Source organism: Bombus fervidus, chromosome 12 (assembly GCF_041682495.2).
Source record: "Bombus fervidus isolate BK054 chromosome 12, iyBomFerv1, whole genome shotgun sequence".
NCBI classification, from domain to species: Eukaryota; Metazoa; Arthropoda; class Insecta; order Hymenoptera; family Apidae; genus Bombus; species Bombus fervidus.
Window position 1 is genome coordinate 4,035,061 of NC_091528.1, and position 25,161 is coordinate 4,060,221.

The 25,161-nt window shown below is 37.0% G+C and overlaps 1 protein-coding gene across 6 annotated transcripts in view; it reads right to left on the reverse strand.

Moving 5' to 3' along the window:
- Nucleotides 1–25,161, reverse strand: part of Rho-5 (rhomboid-5) — a 290,319-nt gene that overhangs the window by 242,290 nt on the left and 22,868 nt on the right. For all 6 annotated transcript variants that reach the window (XM_072014674.1, XM_072014675.1, XM_072014673.1 and 3 more), the window contains exon 3: nucleotides 18,045–18,281. The gene's annotated coding sequence lies outside the window, so the exon portion shown is untranslated. The remainder of the gene's footprint in view (nucleotides 1–18,044; nucleotides 18,282–25,161) is intronic.

The window sequence follows — 25,161 nt, forward strand, 5'->3', positions numbered from 1 at the left end:
CGATTTTTACCTTCACCCCATCGTACAATTACCCTGGCCTACTAATACACTCACCCACCCTCCTCACATCCCTTCTCCAATCCTCCTACACGTCTATATTCTCATCTACATATATTCATACGTCAAACCCTTCAAATTCATTCGAATAAGGATGGTAAACAATTGAAGAGATTGCAACAATAAGTGGATAGCTCCAATATTTAAATCGCATTTATTGGAAGAGAAAGAAAGGTACAGATTTCACTCTGAAAAATGAAAAAATTTATTGCTATGAAATACCATTATTTTTAGTTGACTATTATTATTAATATTAGTATTGGTAAATTTGTATTAGTATATCGTTATCTACTATTATTATTGGTTAACTATTCATAGCACGCTTGAAAAAAGTACCTGACTGTCAGCTAATTTTTCTCGGTTTACTCAAACTACTGGAAGGTAAGCAGATAGGTTAGCGGAAACTTATCGATCGGTCCCTCGCATCGAATTCTCAAACACGAGGAAGACAATCTCGATACGATAGCGCTCCGTTTCGCGGAAGCTCGTTAATTACAGAAAATAATTGGCCAACGGACTAAATTAGACGGTAGAGGGTTGTCTGGTAGCGAGATAAGGATTCGAGACAATTGGCAAAGAGGTAGAAGGGAGAAGTTCCATCCGTGGGCGGCTCAAGGGGATGAGAAGCGTCCAGGAAGCGAGTTTTTCTTAAGTCTGTCACGGGGAGATGATCGGATGAGATGGGAGAGAAATTCATTTCCCTAATGGAGGAAGGAATATCGCATCTAACAACGACGGCGACTAAACAACCCTCGTCCACCCTCCGAAGGACCCGCCTACCTACGTTTTCTACCCCTCTGCACGGTGGAGATCGACTTTTAGGCAGGCAATTTCCAGCATGCTTGAGAATTTGTTGAAAACCGTCGAGCATAACTGATAACGAGCGAAAGGGTGATTCGAAGGGGTTAACGGTGGAAGTCGCGAATATTCTTGAATCTTAATGAACGTCGTAAATATTCGAAAATGTTTCTGACAAGCTGGTGGAAGGAGTTTCAGGAGTGAGGACGTTCAACTCGTCGGCGAAGTAGCGGGAGAAGCGCGTCTGTTTCTTGATAAATTAAAATCACGACTGAAAAGTCAAGGTGGTTAACGGAGATATCTGAATCGGCTGTTTGTAACGTATTCAACGCGTTCACATTAAGATGTTAAAACTTAATCAAGAGTATATTGACATAAACGTTTTGTAAAACTGGAAAGAGGGAATCGTCGAAATCAGCAAACCTACAAAATTTCTATGGAAAGCTACGGAATAGCAACACGAATGTCGACCATTCTGGTAGCTACAGTGTACAAGTAACGAGTATTTTGTGAATATTTAAAGCAATGTCATTGAATGGTTATTCTGCTTGTATAAACGCGAATGTAAAAGGCATTTTATCTTTCCGTGTTTTAACGAAATATTCGTAAACAAAAGGAGAGAATAATAAAAGGTTGGAGAACGCGATTCAGAACAATGCAGCCAAAGTATTACGTCGGATGTGCGGATGACCACCATTTCCTGGAGAATGAAACTGAACGGCGGAGCCGTATCGTCGTAAGGGTGGAAAATATGAAACGGTGAAAAGCAGTTATCTCTGAAGAAGAAATCGCTCAGGGTTTTATCACGCGGTTGCTATTGGTATAGATTAATCATTTCATCTCTTCTATGCCACATGAATCATTCTTTTCGAGATGGAATCAGCGAGGTTAGTCAAAGTTAATAAAAGTCAAAATAATTGCCAAATAAGCGCCACTGATCTATCTTTATACGACGAATGTGAGAACGTGAATCTTGATATAAAACGCGTTAACATATATCCTTATTTTTCAACAAAGAATTGTTTATCAGATTCCACATACATATTAATTTTCATATTATCAAATTTTTCTTGACATATGAAATTACTATTAAATGATACAAAATTTATATTTGCACTTAATTAATTGGTATCTAATAAATATAGTGATATACTGATATTTTTCGTAGCTGCTGTACGTTGTATTAAAATATAAATAAAATAAATTCGTAAAAGGAAAACGAATGAAAGCTTTAATGTTTTGTCCCCCTTTTTATTTTTCTAATATTCGATTGTTTTGCCAACAAAAAAACAGCTCAAACTTCAATTTTAATAAAACTTTTAGGATCTACAATATAAATCAACCAAATATAGGCCAAGAGTAAAGCTTTAAATTATTTGTTTTTGACGTATTTCGCTTTTGAATCTCGGCTTGGATATTAATTTCACTCGGCCATTTCTCAATTTCTTTTTCCTTGCCCTTTTTACTTTCCTGCGTTTATTGCTTATAAGAAATTCTTTCATATTCTGGACACGAGACAATGAAACAAAAATATCGTTGAAAGGGATATATTTGAACTCTGAGTTTCATGGTGGAAACCATGGAAGTTTCTCCGGCGCTATAACACGAAAGGTCGCCATATGAAAAGTTTCGAAGTGAAATAACTCAAAAACTTTCGTGTACCTTTCCTTAGTGATATGTAAAGACAAAGAAGTTTACTTCATCAGGGTTTGGACATTTTAAAACACCTAGTGAAGATAGACAGGATGATAGAGTGGATTGGTAGTTAGAGAACCAAGACAGAAGGAAAAGGAAGAAATGTCGAAGAAGGGAATAAAATAAATGATATAAGAATATAAAAGAAAGAAGAGAGACCAGATCCTTATAAACGTGTCTAGTCCATTTCCAGCTTACTTCTACTTCATAGAAACCGAAGAACCATTAGTCATAAATATTTAAACATTTTGCTTACATTTAACAATATACCGTTAAATCACAAAATTACGAATAAATCGAATTACAATGATTTTCCAAATATTAATTCATCATTAGTTTGTAAAATTTCATAAGATTCACACGCTATTATGACAAGTTCAAAATATTCAGATTCTTATGAACAATAGCGTATAACGTGAAAGTTTCGTTAAAATCGGTTGAGTCCATGAAATTAAAACTCTGCTTGTACGAACGAAGGACAATAGTTTAAAAAATTTTCCACGAGTATGGATAAACCGTATAAGGATCAGTATGGCCAGTACCGTCAAATTCGATGAAAACAGTTCGTGACCCCGACAAAACGGTCCTCGGAAGTGGCGGCTTGCTCGACCTCAACACTTCGACGAGTTTTTCAAGTCGTTGGTGAACAACCAGCTGATCCAGTTTCCAGAAACTTTTCGATTCTCGTTCCTAAAGAGGAGAGTAGTTCTTCGAGGAAGAAGAACAAAAATGTTTCGTTGCGTCTAATCGGTTTGAAGCACCGGAAGATGAAAAAGTTTCGCCGACTGTTGTCTCGACGCGAACGTCGAGGATCGAAATTTTTTAATAAATTCGTTTCTGGTGCCTTTGAATTGGCGATGCTTCTATTTATCGAAAGCAAAGATATCGTTTTCATCCAGATTCATTTGAGGCGATTTATTATACGTGTTGGTTGGTTTATCAAAGAGACGAGTGATAAAATTGTAATAGTCGATTATATTAAAATCACTTTAAGTACAAGTACAGAGAAAGTATACGCTGGTCGTAATCGTCGCTCGCTCAATGATACCGTTCAACTCTACGCTCACGATTTGACTGTATGACTCGCTACAATGACTGCTCTAGAGAGCACGTTCGTCTATTTATATTGACCGGCGATATTACAAGAAGTTCAAATGTAACTCCTGTTAACGATTAAAAATAATGGTGATAATATTTTTTCTGGAGTTCGTTTACCTTTGAACATAGCAAACCAAAACAACGTTGGTATTCCAAGGCACAATAATATGAGTCTCTCCCGTTGACTCGTGTGCCGCATTTAAGGTTAATTCGTGTACAGTGGAACAAACTAACTTCGAACAAATGCCTATGGATGCTTCTCGTCAATAAAATCAGAGCGTTATAGAGAAATATAGCGAACGTAATGTTTAATCACCACTTATGGTTAGACCACAAATTTTTACGCATTTATGTGAAAATTGCAAATACAAAAATGCACAGAATTCGTGCAATATACAAAACTGTATAAAATATGCACAGTAAATTATTCGTTATCATTTTTAATAAGTAAAACGAATCTCTATTTGGAATCTGTTTCTATAATTGTGTTTAAAATATAAAAGATATAAATTTGTATAAATATACGCTATCTACTTATGGTCTGAGAAGACACAGGAGTGAGAAAGAAACGAGAACAGCAGAGATAAAAATACTTCGAACCACGTTCTCAGTATAAAACATTCTATTCCTATTCTTGGTTTTTATCATTTGCGACAGATGCTATTTAAGAAATTATTGGTTAAATATGGCAATGGGATCGTGAATACGGTCGAACGGAAGAATCGCGTACTTTCTCGATCGATATCCGATACGAAACTTCAATAGCAATTAAGGGTTGGAAAGATAAGTGAACTGGGTATCGGATCGCGAAAAATTCCTCGTACCTCGCAACGAGGAAACGAAGACGACGAAAGAGTAAAGAAAAAGGAGAAACAAGAAAAGTTTCGTTTTGTTCATTTGAAAGAGCGAACTGAATCGATAAGAATCGCTGTTAAATCGACTGGCTCCAGATAACAGGAAGCTTAGCACCGACAATTCGCATTCACTTGATTTGTATTGTAAGAGGGCAAGATGGAGGATAATAAATAAGAACGAAGGTAAAATTTGGAGGCACTCTTCCGCGAAATGGCCTGTATCCCAGATACTCTAACGGCGAAAACTTTTCAAGAGAATCTTGAACGGTTATATATTTCGCTTATACGTAGAAATCTGTGCATGATTCGTAATATCAGTGATTTTACTTTGATAATATTATTTAATGATATTTATAATATTTGAGTCACACAGAAATCAAAAATCCACATTTTAAAAACTTCTAAACTTTTGTTTCAAAGCGCATGATTATTATTTGATTAATATTACATGATTTACATTATGATTTACATGATTACTATTTAGACAATTTCTCAGAAATTATACGATTGAAACTATCTTGATGAGGTTGATCACTGATTTCTGAGTGGGTCATTTTACAATCAATATTCTTGATATACAATAGATTAGGTTAGAATAGATTCTTTTATATGGTAAAAAAGAAGGTTCAGAGTTTTAAGGGCAGCTAGAACTCACTAAATGGAGGAAAGAGATAAACACAGCTCAAAAGATGAACATTCTATGAAAAAGATCGTTTACGCCTCAAAATATTCGTAAATCTTTCATCTAAATAGAAATTTTTCGTACAATATCGACAAATATTGACAACACTATTGATCGTGTCCTAATCTCACCGATTGAGAAGAAACGATATCGAGCATAAAATAAACGATTCGATAAAAGCATCTACTGCTATTGATAATGGTCCAAAAAACGACGAGTACTAGCATTCTACGCTTCTCATCGCAAATGCATTATATTTTTCTTTAATGACGCTGCAATTTTGGGTTTTAGAGGACGTGCAGAAATATTCGTCCTTCGTGAAGAATATCGTTATGTTTGATAATCACGAGGCGATGCATATCATGAATTTTAATCGACGTACGTCAGTGAAAAGCTAGAAAAATCCTTGCATTTTGTACGTGTACTTACAACGTATGTATACTCGATTGAAGTATTGAGGCTATAAAATCAGTCAGACGTTAAAAATTTACGAGCTTACAGGCCAGAAACTGCAATTGTGAACTGAAAAAGCCTTATCTATGGTTTATGTGTTGAAATAATCCCACAGATTTTGCTCTCCTTGTCTTTTGTTCTAGCAAAGGAAGTTAGTCCCTTAACATGCTATCCGTATCTTTCATTAGTCATATTGGTCAATCGATTACAATTTTGTATTATTAATCAATTATCAGATAGCAATTAGCAGAAATCATACTACGAGAACCAATTATAAAATGAGATACGTAAAAACATAATATATATCGCACAATATTATCATCGGTTCTCGTCAGAAAGCCTATCTTCTGATTCTCGTAATTTTTATTACAGCCACAAAAACATAGCCACATTTTAATAACCATCTCGTAACAATATGTCAAATCACGAACAACGCAATACACCTCCTTATTTCAGTCCTACTAACCATAATCACGCAGCTCCCTCCTTCTCCTAAAAACACTCTAAATAACAGCCCCTACGATAAATTATAACTCGATCAGAATTTTTCTCGTAGCCGAAATAATCCACTAAATAATGACCCTCTGCCGTCCTATTCTCCGGAAGTTTTCCGAGAAGTTTTCGCCTATAGGTCGGCAAGAACCTCCTTTCCTTTGCGTGTCCCAGCAATCGATCCCTTCTCGCAATATTTCTAGGCGTAAAAAGAGCAGAGGCATCGACGATGTGGAAATTTATTAAGGCGGCCGGCACAAAGCAACGACAATAGGCTGCTCGTTAAGCCAAGGCTCACACGTGGCGTCTGGACAATAGACACATTCTATCCAGAGTATTGTTCGAGAGATTCGTCCCAACTCCTGCCCGATAAGCGGAACTTGGTTGGTCCGAAAAGGGTGAGATCAGGCAAGGGTTGATCGTGTAGCGCGTGCGGCTAGCCACCGCCTGACAAATGGCTCTGTTTACAATGGGTCTAACCGAGCTGCGAACATCAGCGATTGTGCAGCCACGGCTAGAAACGTACATAATGGAAGAAAATCCCCTTCGACCGGAGATAAGGCTCACTGGCCTTCGGTACCGACGTCTTCGATACTCGAAAACGACATCCCGTTTCCACCCTATGCCAGGCACAAACATCCGGCAGCCCTCCACGAGAAAATCTTGAGAGGCTATCCACACACCACGGGAAAAACTTTTCCTCTCTTCGCGTATCTACCCGGTCATAAGCATACTCGTGTATGCGCATATCTACATCGAGGGCCAATGTTTGTCCGGCTATAACCGTCGATATACACGTTTCGCGATTGTAAAGGCTGAGATGCCAGTACTTTTTCCATTTAACACGATGGGTACTGGGAAAACAGTCGTTTCGTTGCTAGCTTGCTGGTGTCAAGCTTGTTGATGTAACATTATGCGGTTGGCTAATGATGAAAGTGAGTAGTAGGTGAGAGTGTGATGGGAGGTTGGAGTTCTTGGACCACTGGTGTTTTATAGGTAATTAACTCTGTGTCTTGAGATTTCATCTTGTGGCCATGGAACGTGGTTAGGCTATTAGTTCTCAGCGCGTTTCTTGTGAATGCGAGGTTTATGAGACGAGATAGAAGAGTAAAGTATTTTTTATATTCGTTACAGTGGACTGAAGAAATCCTGTCAGTTTATTATGGTCATTGTTATGCTTTTGATTATGGTTGTTATGCAGTAATGAAACTATGAATATTTTTAGATAGATAGCTATAATTTTTATTCGCTATATGGAACGCTGATTCTTATTAAAATTGATTGCAGTGAAAATTATTTGAGTAGCAATAAATTATTATTTAGGAAAATTATTATTAGATAGATCTAGGAAATTATTATTTGATATCTGAAAACATAGGTATATACCTTCTTTGTATGAACAAAATTAATTGAAAAGGATAGAAAATTCAAAAGATTAAAATGCGAAGAAGACTTTTAAATCACTGAAATACCAATGCAGACTCTTGCTTCCAAAATCTAACGAAGCTAGAGCTAAACAAACACGCGTAGTTCAAGTTAGCTATTCAAAACGCGTGTGACGAGTTCGTTGCTCGAAACCCAGCCAGGATCTGCTGAAACATGAAAATGTCACGAATTGTAGGTTCGAGGAAGATCGAATGGCCCATGCAGAATGTTCGTGCAATTTACCACCGGCGTTGTAATTCCACCACGGATTTCAGACAATTTAAATTGTCTTCTGCGAATGAAAGAACATTATGGCCAAGTCGGGACGCAGAGACCTACTTTCTCAGTAAATTACTATCGTGAATCGCGGACTCCACCTTTAGGATGCAATTTAACAGGAATATAAGTCTTCGTGGGTATCGACGTGTAACGCTCCACCATCCTGAAGGAATACCATTCGATCCATCTCGAATCTTGAACTGTATGGACCGCTTTAACACCCTTTTTGTGCACTCGTTCGATCAACAATTCGATTTACTTTCAGATATTTAGCTAAAGTATGAGAACCTGATGGCGAAACGATTGTCTTCGCTCGGTTTAAAAGTTCTCAATGATGATTCGATAACGTTCTATCTTACTTATCTCAAGCTGCGACAACAATGCTACTTTGTACGATTGTTCTCTCTCGGTGATTCTTCCTTCTTCGTAATAAAAATTATTTCAACGAGCTACATGATCATCATAACTAGCGATTCATAACAAGAGACAAATTGTAATCGGTTACAATTATATTAGTAATTGTGAACATTTTTTTGCAAAACTTCGTGAGTTTTGATTCATCATTTACACATGTGGTAAACGTGTCGATAAATTAGACATTAACGAGCGACCTTCATAGAGTTTATTTGCTTTTCATGCGTATGCTTTTCATAAAGATAATAAGTTTTATCGTGTGAAACATATAATATAGAATATGAATTATTAAATCACAAAATAAAATTACAAATAACTCAACCTAAACTGTCGTGCTCGTCAATGATCCAACGAAACCAGTGGAGAACTAATTCGATTGATTAATTCGCTTTACATTTCATAATTTGTATTCTCTTCTCGATAAAGAAAATTATATACCGTTTATCTGGAAGGAAATTCACAGAAATAAATTCTATGTCACGAAGGATATCCCACTTAAGACCGTGAAAGCCCAGCTAACGTGAAATAAAAATGTAAATTCTCGTATCAACGGCGATAAACGGTGCCGCGACGAATCAGTCGGTCGAAGTTGAGAAACGGAATCGTACAACTCCCCTTTCTTCAGCGACGTAATGTAATTTCTAACGTTGGATCGGGCCGCTTCACTCACGGGGCTTTCACTATGCAATTTACCAGAGTTATAAGGCGACTCCGTATCGAGTATCGACGTATCTATAATGCGCTTTGACCCGAAAAATACGATTCAATCGAACCGATTCCGACAACACGAGTTGCTATTAAATTTCTCTGATCGATCATTTCATCTACACAAGACCGATCGCATTTAATCAATGAACTTGGCCCTTATAAAATGTAGTTTAGGATATAGCTCTCGATATTCAGTCATTCTGATCCTTTGCGGTTTATATATCTCTCTTTAATCCTAATAAATTATTTGAAATATTATACAAATATCGTTTAACACATCGTGTTCGTTATAATCTGTATTCTAAAAACAAGTCTTTTTATATAAAAAAAAGTCCCTTTAATTTAAAATCCTTCTAAACGAGGATTTAAAAAATTTGAGATTATAAATTTTTTAAAACGTTATGATTTAATTTGTCGTTTTTTTTTTTCTAAATTTAAGATTAAAATGCTTCGATCTAACAAATATTGTTAATTATTATTTAGCACTTTTCAAAGTCCGATCGTAAAAGAATGAAAAAGGAATAGGAAACAAAGGCAGAAATATTGTACAAACAAAAGCAGAAATTCGACAACCTCGTGAAACTAGAACTGGAAACGAATCACGATTTGTGCAACTAATGAGAAAACTTCGAAAACAAATCAATCGTATGAGATCTAACGTGTACAGTTATTTAACTATCACTTCTCATTTGTTTATTCGTAACAAAGTAATCTCTCGTGTTACGCGTTGGCAGAATAAAATAAAGGTTTTCTTGCAATTTATCGAGATTGCATCTATCGAAGCTCTACCGTAGATATTGAAGTTCCACCTCATCCCCCCCCTCCTATCTTCCTGATTTATATCCATCCATTTTTCACTGTATCTGCTCACTTGACAATTTCTTTACGCAAAAAGGATTTAGGAAACTGGAGAATATCGAAAAACTTTTCAGCAGTTTCTTTCCATTAGATGGTTGGATTAATCCTCTCATAGAATATTGTGAACATTATTTTAAATATTTCAATGAAACTGTATTGTTTTAGAATGTATAGCTTAAAACTGTGCAAACTTTCATAATGATTTAATATCTCGTCAGTTTTTATTAGTTATTAAATTCTCCTGAACAAATTTACGAGAACACCGCTGCCAGTTCCAATTACTGGAAGAGCTAATTTAAATATTTTAGTAATCATATCGAGACACGTACAAGTTGATAAATGTTCGAAGAAGACTGCATAATTGACCAGAAATTCCGACAATTAAAATGAACTTTCCCGTTGCTGAAGCAACCCCTTTTATCCATCGACAGAAGCTAACCATCGAAACTTTGCCTCTAGAAAGTATTCCAACTTTCTCGGGCATTCATTCTGCCTGAAACCTTCCATCTGAACCCTCTTTTTCACCGAGGGTTAAACATTCACGCACCGGCTGAAAGAATTTCAAGGCTAACATTTCGAATACTTCCCATTCCCACATCGAATTGTATCAACTCGTACTCGTATCCATCAAAAAAAATTGTATTCCCTTTCTCTTTTATAATATACACATAACTTTCTCTACGATTCCGTAATAATTATTTCATTTCCATAACTTGCATTAAAATTAAAAATTCCAATATTTTAAGATCCACTACGGAACGCGTGTTTTTCGTTTGGATTTTTTCTGCAAAATAGAAATATCCTTGCCGTAATAAAATGACGTATTTTATTTTTAGATCGGATGCGCAATAATGAAAGGAGCTGATGTTCGATTAAAATTATATCGGCGTTCTGCCCGCTCGATATATTTATAGGCGTGTAAACTAAAAACGAGAGCCGAAGCGTAAGTACGCATTTTAACAGATAATAAAATCCTTCTTCGTATCAGCTCCCCGTGTTCTTTATCCTCTTTCAAGCCTCTCCTTTCATACTTTCCGGCGAGGGTTGATCCCTTTACAAATTATGTAAAATCTCCCGCCTGCGAGGGAGTTTAAATGCACACGATAGTCGACGTTTAACCTCGTTTTAGCTTTCAACGAATTAAGTCTCCCTACTTGTTATCTATTAATCGCGGACGATATCAAGCGCTTTCTTCAAACATTCGTGTATACTACTTCGAATTTAAAAAAGCGGAGGGTTTAAACCCATCATTTATAACTCGTAAATACCTAACATCTCATTCTCATTGCCTAAGGCGCTATTATATGGTAATTAGAACTTATATAGAAAATTCAAATGTGTAAAGATATTCAAAATACGTTAAAATACGCTAAAATATCATATATAATATCTAGAGGATTGTGCTGAATACAATGTTTGTTGTGTAAAATAAATTTTTCTCTAGGTTCTATTTTTCTATTTTTTTCTCTTTTTTTTTTTTAGTTTACAAAAATATAAATTTGCATTAAAAAACTGCTGTCTAGTGATAGCAAATAATACTGATACGAAGTCCAACACAGAATGTGTACCATTCTAATTTTGCTTGACATTTTCGGTGCTACCGATGCATACGTTGCGTCCCATTAATTGTAATGTGATTGTGATGCAATTCGATAATATCGCGTTTTTGTTTTCGTCGAGTGTTCATCGCTGTCGTCATCAGGTTTAAAAGTAGAATATTGTGTAGCCGTGATAATTATTTGGTATTGTTACTCGTTGTTTTTTGACAATTGATGGACGCAAACGGAGATAGCGCGACTGGAAATAACGAAGCTTCGAAACTTTAATTGTGGATCCGAACAGTAATTGTTTTGGAAATATTCCTTTTAAAGTATATTTTCTTCCTTTTTTTATTTTCACTGGCCCGGGTTTCTCTTTATTTTGTATGAAACGTTCTAGAAACTAATCTCAGAGGAAAAAGGAGAACCCTTTGTCTTTCCCTTTCTTTGACCCCAGGCATGGTTTCCTCAGAGAAGAGGAAATAGGAATATTTTATCCTTTAAAATGCAATTGACGCCACGGTGAAATTCTATAAGAGCTTATTTCTGAAAAATAATATTCACGACATTTTGAAAGGCTCCGAACCTATACTCTGTTATTCTATCCACGGCAAGTGTCCCTAATCGTGTCTAGACACTCCACCCTCTCAACCCGTGCACATAATTTCTCATTTCATCTCGCAAGAATTCGGAACTGAACATTCATTCAGGACTTCAAATTGGGATGAAAAATTATATCGATTAGAATAACAAAATTTTCACTACGAGAACAAACAACATTATCGTCAACGTATTATAATTTATTACAAACGCAGCAACGTTATTTCTCATTTCACCGAACAACAATTGGAAACTGAGGCTTAATTGTGAAATTTGAACTAAAATGAAAAATATCTCGATTCGAATAACTAAAATCTCATCCTGAAAACAAACAACATTACCATCTGTGTATTGTAATTTATTACACCAGTGTTCATTATCAAACCACTTGAAACCCAGCGATGTAAACCGACTAACAGAAACAAAACTCCCTATTTACACGCGAAACCCTCTAATTACAATGAGGAAGTAGAAAACTCGTATACGAACGAAACTCATTTAGCCAGCGGTATTATACCGGTGCTCAATAGCGAGGTAGCGTTACCATCTCGCCTAATGTGCAAAAATTCACCGTGAATCCTGACGAGGGGATCTCTAAAGAGAAAAACAGGAAGAAATAAATGTCCTCGAAAACGCGCGCGGTTCGTTTTTCCAAAGTTCTTTAGCAACGAGACGGGAGGATAAAAGAGAGAGAGGGGCTGAAGGAATCAATTTCTACGAGAGCTGCAAGTCTGCGCAATTAACCATCGAATGCGAATTTTACGGCTCGTTCGTGGACTAGCAACTAGCAGAAATCGAGATTTTTTTTCCATTGCTGGTATTCCAACCGAGCTACAATATCGAACGACGATAGAAAAGCGCGGAGAGAGAGAGAGAGAGAGAAGGAGGAGGAGGAAGAAAGCATAAAAAGAGAAAAAACGAGGGTGAGAGAGAGGGTGAAATGCGCTTGCCGAAGCGCAGTTCATTTTAAGCGCACTGATTGATGAGCGAACCTGCAACCAATGGCTTCCAACCCCTGGACACGTCTATCTGACAAAGCTCGCTTCTCTAAATTACTCGGCTACCGAACCTCTTTGAAACCTCCATCCCTCGAGATCTGTGTTCTTTCGACGATAGAGTTGCTGTAAAACCCGGCTGTAAGATTATTTTATTCCTTGCGAATCGTTCGTAAAACACGGTACTTCACGAAGTTTTCGTATAAGGGTAGTTTTATTATGTTTTTGAGAAAAAGAACTTTGGCAACGGAAGTTTACTGCATGAGAGTTACAAGTATTTCAGAATCTGTGTCTTATGATACCCTCTACTCTCTCATAGAAGAATTTTAGTAGCGTGTAAGCGAAGTTGAGAATTGTTTTCAACTCCAGAACTATAAATGATTAATATATGTACATGTAAATATGTTTAGAGTTAATGCAGTGATATGATCGCAATAAAAGCCAACATGAATATTAAGAAAAAGGTTGCTCACTTTTAGTAGTAGCAGAAATAAAAAGACCTGGCACTGGGTAATTTGAGAAACTCGGTAGTTCCAGTTTTAAAAAGATACATTCACGTTTCGAATTATCAGAAAATCTATCTCATCTGATAAAATTTCACGAAAGCCTAAAGAAATGATTCCGATACTTCTCAAATGATCCCATCCTACAGATATTTCTATAGTATTCAATTTTAACTTTAAATATTCAAATAACTATAGCATGAGATTGTAAAAAACATTTTCTAAGTCTAGATAAATTTTTCTACAAATTACTGTTTCAAAGTTGAGAACATCAAGGTGCAAACTAATTTCGTTGGAATGTTGAGAAAACATCAGAAGAACACAGTGAAAGGATGAATCCGCTCTGACTTTGAATTCAAATCATTTTGACTCACTGGGCGCGGTTCATTTTCCGTATTGATTAATGGAACGACTTGCAACTCACGAGAACCCCAGCGAATTTTCTTCTCCTGGCTGACATCCCACGTAGTTTCGACACTTCGATCGAAGAAACGACTAAACCGGAAGTACTTTCATTTTCACTGTTATTCGAAGCGGAAATGAAACAAACGCCCCTTCGTTTATTTTTTCCTTCCACTCGATCTACGAACTTCTCGATTCTCGCGAAGTTCTCGAGTCAATTATTACAATAAATGAGGAACTTCTCTTCACAGAGACTTTTACTTAAGAGATAATCCGATTGACAGATTACGAAATTAGAAATAAACTTCTCGAAGCAAGTTACACGATTCATCATTGTCCCTAACACACCCGTTTTTCAAAAAGTCCGTAAATTATTCCCCAAAAATTACTTCAAAAAATTTCCAATTAAAAATACGGAACCTCAATGAAACGTGAAAGAATTGAAACGCACAATCTTAAATTTTAAATTGTATATAATGGCGGTTTTAGATGAAACCACACGCACGTTGAGTGCACTAATTTCATTTAAGGGAAATTATACGAACCGACGCATTTTCCAGCAACAAAAACTCGGCGATGTAATTTGAATGGGTGTGCTTATTGTCACCATTCGCCTAACACCCTCACCAGCCCCTCGTATTCTTCGAGTGGCTGCAGGAAGCCGGCGGACATTAATGCGACGACCATGCAATCAAAAGAGATTTATTTCTCCATCCCCCTCCTATTCGTTGTCGGGCAACAAAGGATCATGGGTAGATGGTTTTAATAAAATCCTAGCTTAAACCAGACCTGTGAGATCTATTGTCGGCTCGAACGAAAGAAAACTGGGGTTGAGAACAGGGGCGAACCTAAATACATACTTCTCTTCTGTCGAACCTTTTAATTCGGCTTAAAAGTTTCCAGGTAATCGACGACGATAATCCAAGAAGCGTGTACTAAATACCACGGTTGAATAAATTATCGATGGAATTTTACTAAGGCCGAAGGTTGCCAGTTCGTTTATTTTCGTGCTATATTAAAGAATCGATTACGTTACCTGATTGGCATTTCGTTGTTATCAACCTGTTCCTACAACCAATTTTTATGTAAGTAAAACTCGTCGTAAAAATTGATGAGTAGATGTGTAATATTCTCGTCGCCATAAAATTCTTCGATTAATTCTTTAGGAAAAAGGAAACAACGTGCATAATATTTGAAAATAAATAATGAAGTCTTCGTAATAGATTCCGGCAATTAATTTTCTATTACGTACTCTCATAAACTGTGAGAGAAAGATGCCACGACATTCGTGAGCAAATTACGCTAATTATAAATGACATTATTCGTAAGCTCTTTTATTCATTAGCTCAATTCAAAAAGTTGACGAACCTTAATATGATGAATATTTAATCCCCCGAGATTAATCCTATGTCATGAAAAGAAAAAGCCTCGGCTCTAAAGCAACAAACTCGACCCTCTCTTTCATCTTCGGGTTACTGTTCATCTATCATATTTTAACTTCCTTACGCGATAAACTCGAGTGGTAACTCATTTGAAACGTAAACCGCGATGTGAAGGGTTTCCAGTTGCATAAAAAAAGTATCTGCTGAGAAGTTTCAGATATTAAGTATAATATACTGAATATTTCTCAAAGGGTATTTTCGCTTGCATCGCAGTGAGATAAGAAACGCTGCGGTGTTTCGCTTACTGCAACTTTACTTTTAACGCCTTTATCTAGAGAGCTACGATATAAGAAAAATTTATTTCGATAAAATAGATTTATGACAATCTCACGTGACTTTCCGAAAATTTACGAGACACCCCTAAATCGATGATTTGAAATTATTCGAAGATTATCTTTAAAAAAAGTTGCAAAATTGTATCAAAAGAGATTTGCCTTTCAGATGCCTAATATTCTTTCCCCAATTTTAATAAGATATCAAATCTAATGCAAAGAGGTATATAAATACGTGAATTATGTTATGTAAGGAAAATTCCAAATCTAATCGTTGAATATTGTAGAATTATAGAAAATTATAGGTTTCTTAAATAGTTCCGTTTCGTTGCAAATTGGAAAAAATTGTATATTCATATAAGGGCTGATCTTATAGCTATGGAGCAAATTACTCATATGTAACGACCAATTACGACTACCCATTATGTTGCTCTATTTATTATGTAATGTTTATCGCTCTCCAGAGCACAATCCGTACCGTGCACATTATAAATGCAAATGAATCGCCTACATTGTTAGCCGAATATACGTATAGTATCGTACACATACAATGAGATCGAATTTTGTTATAATGGCATATTACAACTCTAAAAAAATTTCAGATTCATGTTTTAACTATATTCATAAAACACAGCCTTTTAAAATAATCTGCTTCGAGACCTACGTTATTAATAAAAAATTATCATTAAAATACAAAAACTAATACGGAGTAATATTATTCTACATATAATAAAAATTATATCATTAGATTTTCACTACTATCGCAAATTTTTCGTTATTGAATAAATGTTTCATAATAAGCAGAGAATAATATCTTTAAAGTTTTTTGAAGATCATAAAATCATCGTAAAATGGTTCAATTAATTCCTCGTTCTTATATCCAATCTGTATCCACTAAAATTTCTTAAAAAGGAGAAGTTTCCCTGTTTCAAATAACGACTCATTTTTAGTTGTCCTACACAGCTGCATCGATAGCTTGGCAAGAAAGAAAATTTAATTTGCTTTCATTCACATTCTCTGGCTCCACTACTACGTTACAAATGGAACGCCATCGTGTCGCGTTATCGATCGATATACACTACTGAGACACACTCGCGTGTTCGCTAATAATTTAGCATTCTTTAAATACAAAACTTTGCCAAAGTATTTCGCAATCGTGATTTAACGAGGAATCAAAACAACATGAGAACGCGCCCTGGCAAACGAACGAACTTTACATTAGCCTTGAACCGCGATTACCCTTGTATGGACAGCCCCAGTTCGATCACACTTTCCACGAAAACTTCTGCTTTTGCTGCACGTGGCCGTAACGAACACGTAAATCTTTTCAGTCGCTTCAAAGTTGTTCGTTATAATAAATTTTTTGCATTATTTATCGTTACACATATTATTTACTATATCATCTACGGAACTTGCCAAACCACAATGTTGCAACATACAGGATGAAAGGATTGAATTAAAATATTCTTCGACTACGAGAAATTTTTCAATTTTGAAGAACGGATGAATGGAAAAACCCTATAATATGTGAAAAAGAATTTGTTATGCGTACCGTTGTAAATTCATGCGATTTCTGAAAAAGATTCTCTGCTCACTATAGCCTCATCTTGGCTATAAAAAGAAAACGTAATAAAGAAACCGAGAGAGACGTCTATTCTCTGAAATTTCATTTTACATTATCCCTATTCGCGGACTTTAACCAAAGCATTCGTTCTCTTGTGCTTTCCCTCGGTATTATCCTTCGATTTGCGAAAACTCGTTAAGCAGCCGCGTGTTTTTCCTTCCCTCGACTCCGGGATTCCTTATTACCGCGTAGATAACGTGGCTTTTACCAAAGGTGTTAGAGCGACAGAGCCGCAATTGTGGTTGCCACGTCGCCAAACGTTCCATGGCGGTATGTCAGGTCGACATACTAAACCACGAAGTTCACTCTCTAAACCGCGATCCCCGTACTTGACGATTTACCATCGCCATGGTGTTCTCGATTTGCCATAATTTTTTAACCCGGACAAATATTTAATTACACGTCTCATGTTGCGCAAAAGAAGCAACACAAAAAGTTTAATATTCTTAAAACTTGCAGGTGAAATGATACAAATAGTAAAAATTAACAGTGCCAGACTTAGTATTGAATTATGTATGAAACGTAAATCACTAAGAAGTTATAGAAATCTATAAGAATTATTGTTTCGTTTGCAACTTTATTAAATTATATTAAAGAATTATTAAAACACAATACAAGCTACTATTTAATTCACCACTCTTGAAAAATGGTACGATTTAATTCCGTACTATGTGGTAACTCGTCAAATGAACAATGTAAAAAAAACAGGGTAGGCAAAATTGAACTAAAAGTTTAAAAGCTCATCGTCTAGACACGCGGATCGGGCGTTTCATCGGATTTCGTTTGTCTACGAAAGACCGATACGACGGACGAGGGAGGAAATTCTTTTGAGCGAATAGGAAACTACATCCCTACCTGTTCTGTTGTTCGTCGACAGTGACAGACGGGAGGGTTGTTAGACGTTGGCCGAGGCAACGGGGTTGCTCGCCCCGTCGCGATGCTCACCGGCTCTCGAACCGCTCGAGAGCGGCCAGACCCTCTTTCGCGTCCTTTGATCTCCCAGCAACCCCCAAAACGAGCACTACGCCATGCTCCTCGGTCCTGTACAATTCTCCCCCTGCTTCCTCCTTCGGCCTACGCATGCCAAGAATTCTGAAATCAACACAGACATACCTAAATACCTGAAACCAATGAATTTCTCCGAAAATGCGACAAATTTGTTACAGGCGAATCGTAGATAACATTAATAGCGTTCTTTTAAGTGAAAATGAATTCTTTGGACTAGGACTCTGTTTTTCTCAGATTATTTGACTTTCTGCTTCTATAGACGTTACATTGTCAATTAATCCCTTAAGAGCTGACTACATTTTACGAAAATATGTCAAAACGAAGCTCTAAATTCCATTTGTTTCTTGAAGTAAGGTATGCGAAATTATTAATTATTAATTAATATTTCCTGTTAAAATTTTGTTTTCGTAGATTTTGTTCACTTATCTCTTTTTCCAGTTATCATTCTCTTCAGTATTTGTAATACGTAAGTGTTTGTTTAATTGTATTAATTTTGTAGGGCGCGGAAAATTTCTACCTTTCTATTTATGATAAAAGATTAAACGTATAAAATCCTGTTTCGCAATATTACAGTGGTGTAATCTCAAATTAATATGTGATACACGCGATAATATGAAGGTAGATTTTATAGTATCAATAATAATTCGAAACTCAGATGGAATAATAATTTTAACATGGAATTGTTTAACGATATATAGAATTTAAAAATCGCTCTTCTATAAAAAGGGAGGAAACGTGACTTATTATTTTCATCTGTGGCCCTCGTATTAAAATTCAATTTTCTCGATTCTCATTTTCTTGATATATCAAAGAAGCTTAATATTGCACGAGACGATTGAACAGTCGACGTTCAACGTATTTGTAAGACCGCCATCATTATTGCTCTTATCTATGATACGTCCACAAGAAACTTGTCACATAATAACAATTATTAACCCCTCCTTTGTGGCCCATTTCATCATCCCGTTAATGTCCTTCTCGTTAATATCCACAAATTCCACGTGGCTCTACCATACGAAGCATCGGCACAGGGCCGTAATAACTGTCAGGTGCGGGAACGTAATTACCAGCAGCCTGTGAAAGCAACACCGGTCGCCAGTTTCGAGAGGAAGATTTGTTTTGTCACCGCGTCGGGAATCGTGACGCCTGAAACGGCGAGGATTCCGTGTGCTGGAACACCATACGGAATCTTGAAACGTCCGGAAACGGCCGCAGAATTTCAAATATCGTAATGTGGAACTATACTTCCATCGTAACAAAACAAGTAAATGAAAGTTATTTGGCGATTACGATGGATGCTAAAGATTTGAATTATTTCTCCAATACTTTCTTTTTTAGGGAGTGGAAACTGTTGGACACTGACTCCCATAGCGTTTCAAATGTCAAAGCACAAGAATGAATAACTTATTATCCTATTTTTATTCGGATGAGGGGAGTAAACAGGAAGGATTTATTTGGTAATTGCAATGAAAGTTAAAGCGTTGAATTATTTTCTAATTTGTTTGCATGGGGGTGGAAGCTTCTTTGTACCGACGCCCACAGAACTTTAAATGTCAAAGCGTAGGAAGTCTCCTTAGTTATTCTGCTTTTATTGAGACGAACGAAGCAGTTATTCGATGATCGTAACGGAAGCTGGAGGCGTAGATCATTTTTCTAATTTATTTGTCTAAGAGGCAAAAAAAGAACCTTTGGAAATATTAACATACACCAGCATCAAATACCAAAAAGTAGATACGACTCCTTAGCCATCGAATAAAAGAAAATTATTTGATTGTATAGATCCTTTCATTCTGAAATCATCTACCTATCTTAACTATCGCGCGAATAGTGGCAAATAATACGATATTATACTAAAAGAAAAAACGTATTCTGCCAAAATAAAAATTCCTGACTATTCCAACAATGCAATATTTGAAATATTTTTATCTTCTCGCAAAGTGTTACACTTCGCTCGAGAATATACGAACCATTACGATATTTCACGATGCTAAAATATGCATATATACAACCTTCTTTACACCATAGCCACGAATGTAAATCATGGGAAAAGCCGAATGTTTAATCGATTTTATCATCGTGCAAGCAGTTTCATTAGTCTAGCAGCCATGTTGCCTAACCACACACCCCGTTAAAGCTACATTTTAGAAAGGGGTTGATACACAGGTAGATTAATATTTCGGTAAAATCATGGTTCACCGTCGGTCTTAAGTATCAGGGACAGGGGATCGGGATTAACATAAATTCACGTAAAAAACCTGGCCTCGCATGTTGCTCAGGTATCACGCGATACCGTGTTTCTTATTAGCTTCCACTATGTTCCTCACACGAATCACAAGCAACGATTCTCTCCCTTTCCCAAAAGCGTGTAATCTAATCTGGCAAAAAATTAATAACTGTATCATTACGGTTGTATGTAAAAACTATCCTTGTTCTACGATTTCCTTCTTTAAAGAGCAATTATGACACCTTAAATTATTTTACCTGGAATAGGGGATTTCAAGCGTACCGTGCATCGGCGCAGAAATCCATTAGAGTTCATTTAATCCAAATGGTATCCTATTATAAATCAATCCAAACCTAACATAAATTGCTGAATCTGCGATATTAACCTAAATCTAATCTAAACTGGATCTAGATTAATTTTTTTAGGATTCACAGAAAATGCATAATTACATTTGCAAGAGCCTTCGTATCGAAAAATCACGATAACTGCGATAAAATATCGAATAAATTATTTAAAAAAGCTTTTACCACGTAAAATACAAAATACAAGATACGATCATATATATTAACATTAAATAATCTAAACTAAATCTTATCAAAATTTGACCCTAACTACTGAATATCCTACCTATGACCTAACAACACCAATTAAAACTTAACTTACGATATCTTTGCGCCAACCAAAATTAACCCAACATAAGCAAACATTTCAGGGAACGTCCAAAGCGTATCTGAATAGCGAATAATCGTCAAGAACATTCACCTCCATCAGAAATCTTAACACAGCGGTTGGCGTTCTTATCGACCAACGTCCCGACATAACTTCCCATTACGTTTAAATCCCCTTGCGCCCCCTAAATCGGTACAAAACCGCAGGGTACGATATAAAAATTTATCTGGTTGGCAGCAGATTTCCAAAGTGTAAAAAGGAGAAAGAAGCAGAATGAAAGAAACCCCTATCTGTCTCAATTCCTGCGCGTCGATGCGGTGAAGCAGAGCCAAATTGTTGTTTGGCTGAAAACGAACCCAACTACCTCATCCTCGGGCACACGAACCTCTCGCAGAAGGCTAAGAACGTGTTCGTTAAACGATGTAACTTTTATCGGCGAGCATCTCGACTTTGCAAACTGAGTTGTTACGAGGAGGACAGGCGCGTCGCCTGATGGGCGCGAGAGGTTGGAAGAGGTTCGAAGTCGTTTAAACTTCAACGAGGGTTTGACGCCCGGGCACCACTTACGCCCCAATTGCCCGAAGCACCGTCGCCGGCAAAAATAAAGCGACATCGCTAGGAGGGTTTGGGATACATTCATCGCATCAGCGCCACGTTTACACACCTTCAAGCGCCAAAGCAAATAGGGGCGAGTATAATCCGAGACAAATGTCTCGGCCATCCCTCGCTGCAATTGCCCTTTTAAGGATAACTGAAGGTGTCATAGTGGATCTTGGCACAGTGTGTTTAAAGCACACAAGGTGGATTTAAAAGGTATGGGGATTCGAAGAAATAATGATTAATGATTACGGACTATGAATATGCAAATGATGATGAGCGACGATTATGTAAATTGATCAATTAGAATCCAGTAGTTAAAGCCCTGTTAGATCTGAACATTTAAAGAAACCATGATTGCTAATTCGTCAATTAGGATTATATATCTCAAGCTCTGTTAAATCTGAACGTTTAAAAAGGCCATTGATTGAATTGAGCGATTAAAATTGCAAAAGTTTGACGTATAAAAGGATTGAGAAACTAGTCCTACTTAACCAAAGATTAATAGACTTCACTACACACGAATGCAAAGTCACATATTTCGTCCAGCACAAAGTCAAAGATATCCATCTTGGCTCTAAAGGGCTTGTCTGACAAGGTTATTAATCCATACTTAATCTACTTGAAGATTCAAATAACTGATTCTATATCAAAGTTTTGGCAAAAAAGCGACAAATTTATGAAACTACCTGATACATTAACCTAATATAGAAATACTGAATTTCTATTGTTTTAATCGGTCTCCAATTTATTTTATTTTTCTCTTTTTATTCAAGATATTCGACGACACACATCCGACAGTTCTTAATTTCATAATTGCTAATGCGATACGGAGAATAACGAGATGCTAGTGAAATATCAGCACGAATGCACGCTCGAATCTATCTTTTGCTATGATAAAATTCAGCTGACGGAAATATCAATGGGAAGCGGTGGATCGTAAAGTCGCGCACTTTCAGTGATCGAGCACATCCGTGATTCGAATTGGAAATAGGATCAGGTTGGCCGTAAGCCTCGTGTTCTACATTGCCATTAATATGCAATTTGTCGCTGCTAATCGTTCTTCTCTAGTTCGTGAAAAGATAGTAACCAATATCCATAGGATCGATATGGTGATCGATATCGAGTGCAACGAGTTATCTGGGTTTAATCAACGAATCCATGTGACCAATGTTACAATGTGATTCAATCAAATTTCGCTGGATATTTCAATATCGGTCGATTGAATTTTCTAGGGGAAATTCATGAACGCGTAGATCGCGATCACGTACACAGTTTCCTCTTAAAAACTCATATCGTTACTCTCGACCCTTGCAAGTTTTCTACGAGCTTCGGTTGGAAAACGACGGAACAATGGCCGGCTTCGCTATGAAATTTCATTGCCCTGGATTATCAAATCATGCGATCATTCAGTTATTAACAACAGCACGTCTAGAACGTCTTTACAGTTTTCCAGGCCGATATTCCACGGTATACGATAATTATCAGGACCAAAGCATCAAATAGATTATTCGATCGTTATTCAACCTCCAAAGAGTTTTTATAAAGAATAAGATAAAACTTGACAAACCTTTAGGAAATTATTATGCCTGATTTGAAACTGAGCACGAAACGGTGTGCCAGAAACGTAGCCGGATGACGAAAATATTTCTTCGGCTTAATTCAACTGACTGTGTTCGCGGAGTGAAATTCCTAATGGCATTAAGGTCTTACAGGCACGTCCTAGACCTGTCTAGAGATATTTCACGCAGGCCAGGATAATTCATGACCACATCCTGCAGAACCGGTAATATTCCTGGTTTTCCCGTGACACCTTCCACGATGTAAATCACTCCCCTCTTTCCACCTCGCCCCTCCTCCCCCGATCCCTCTCCTCCTCTTTAAAGCAGTAAGGCAAGTAAAGTGGATGGAAAACTCCGGATGTCATTTTTCGAAAAATAATTCCCAAACCGTGCGTTCCACACGGCTGTGGCGTCTTTTCCATTAAAAAGTTTGATACCGTGGATTCGGTATTTCCAATCGATGGAAACGGGAAGTTTGTCATTCCCATCCCGAATACGGGGATGAGCAGATACCAACGAAGTTGGAATGTTAGATGAAGGGGAGAAGCCACGGCTGACGGACTGTAAAGCATAGTCGACGCAGCCGTTTCAAAGCTTCCGTTCTGCCTGCTAATAATTCATCATCCCTTTTCTCCTGGCTTTTATTCGGATTACGGCTACGCCGTGACAGGTATTTTCCCCATTTGTTTCCATGTGCTAATTGGTAGACGAACCTTCCTATGTTTGGCTGAGAAGTATAGATGGAGAGATACCGTTCGATGAAATTTTCGTGTTCATCCAAGGAATCGTTAAAGTAATATTGATTATGCTAGCCATAGCGTAACATTCGCAAGTAGACAGATTGAGATATAAATCTAATATTTTTGGTACCAGTGGTAAATGGGTTTCGCGTGATATATGATTAAAGTAAGGAAATATCGATGAAATTTGGAAGCGGTGATTATCGTTGTTTTAAGCACCGCTATTAAGGATACATACTTAATCTGTAAATCGAATAAGAAGGTTTTAGCAATATGGATCTACATAGATAACAATGCATGGAATCTTTAAATCGTTTTCGTGTAAATGATAGCTGCAGTGGCTTATCATATTCTTCCTCAGTTGTCCTCGTATATTAAAATTAAAACAAGAAAGAACTCTCGTCACACATCTTTCAATATAATGCACCCTCGCGCCATTAAGTAGTCCGGAGCGTATCGGAAATTTGCGACGCGAGTTATCAAGTTACTGCTTCCATTTGTCGCAACAACGCCGATGCTCCACCGATATAATTGCGTAATAACTTGAATGATTATTTTAATACAAAATTCAGGAGCTTAACAGAATCCCTTCCGATGTTATTCGCGAAACGAACATCGGATATCTTTTAAAATATTCTTCGATATAATTTGTAGAAAGTATAAACTCGTTGTTATAATCTTCGTATGCATAGCTTTCCCTCAGCTCGAAGAAGAAAGGGGACGAAAGTAAACTGTTCGAGGGAATGTTCTTACGAAGCAGACAATTTCGAATAATTAAAAGTTTGACGCTAAGGAATAATTTCACTCGAAGAAAAAAAGATACAGAAGTTGAAGGTTGGTAATATTGTCAGGAAAAAAAGTCGTAAATTGAGAAGAGAAATGATAGGAGGCGGTAAAGCGAAATGGCACGCCACCGTTGAAAAGGTAAAGCATCCCCTCCATCTTTCTTAGCATACAGGCCCCATAGAGCACCTGTGTAAAATACACGTGTGCCACGGTACGTGTATCGATTTCGTGAGAAAGGGGGCAGTGATACCACTTTGCAGCGCGCATCAAATCCATTCTCCCTTCGAGCATTCTCATACATACTTACATAACATTGATGAAACGTGCATACGTGGGAAGAAACCACTCTACCGAAAGACTAGACGAAAACCGAAACGAGATCGATT